Source organism: Meleagris gallopavo, unplaced genomic scaffold, assembly GCF_000146605.3.
Source record: "Meleagris gallopavo isolate NT-WF06-2002-E0010 breed Aviagen turkey brand Nicholas breeding stock unplaced genomic scaffold, Turkey_5.1 ChrUn_random_7180001883549, whole genome shotgun sequence".
Classification (NCBI taxonomy): domain Eukaryota; kingdom Metazoa; phylum Chordata; class Aves; order Galliformes; family Phasianidae; genus Meleagris; species Meleagris gallopavo.
The window spans coordinates 1-700 of NW_011147464.1; the positions used below are offsets into that span (position 1 = coordinate 1).

Here is a 700-nt window from a genome sequence, read left to right on the forward strand (position 1 = left end):
TTCCTGCCAACATCATCACCTTCATCATCCTCCTCACCAAAATCCGATGTCACCGTCCTCATCCCCAGCTCACGGCTGCCGACCTCCTCCTCCTCCACCTCACCACCGCCGGCCTCCTTGTCCTCCTCTTCCTTGCCTTCAAGTTGGCTGAGGTGGCTGCCAACATGTTGTCGGCCCTTCCCCAAAGCGCTCTGCCCCATAGCAAACTTCTGCTTCTACTCCAGCATCTACCTCAGCACTCTCTTTATGGCTGCCCTCAGTGTGGAGCGCTACTTTGGGGGTCGTGTTCCCCACACCGCTACAACCGGCGCCGGAGGTTATGGCGGACGATGGCCGCCAGCGCCGTCCTTTGGGTGGTGGCATTGTCCCATTGTTCCATCGTCTTTGTGGCAGAACATCACAGAGAGTTTGGGGTCAGTGGGTCTGAGGCTGATGGGGAACGTGGTTTTGGGCTGTATCAGATCAAGACCTGGGCATCTGGAATGGACAATTCCACTCACGTTGACCCCATTGGGCTGAAGATGGACAACTCCCATTGTTTTGGGGTCAATGGATTCCAGCTTGGGGGATTTGAGTTGACCCAACTTAACGGCATTGACACCGATGTCCCCAACACCTCCACTGCTGACGTCACCGCTCCCAGTGGATCGAAGATCCCCAGTCTCAACATCTACAGGATCTCCAGCCCCAAGACCGACCT

The 700-nt window shown here is 56.4% G+C and overlaps 1 pseudogene; it reads left to right on the forward strand.

The window, feature by feature from the left end:
* Window positions 1-5: 5 nt before the first annotated feature.
* On the forward strand, window positions 6-695 carry LOC104916323 (annotated as a pseudogene).
* Window positions 696-700: the final 5 nt, after the last annotated feature.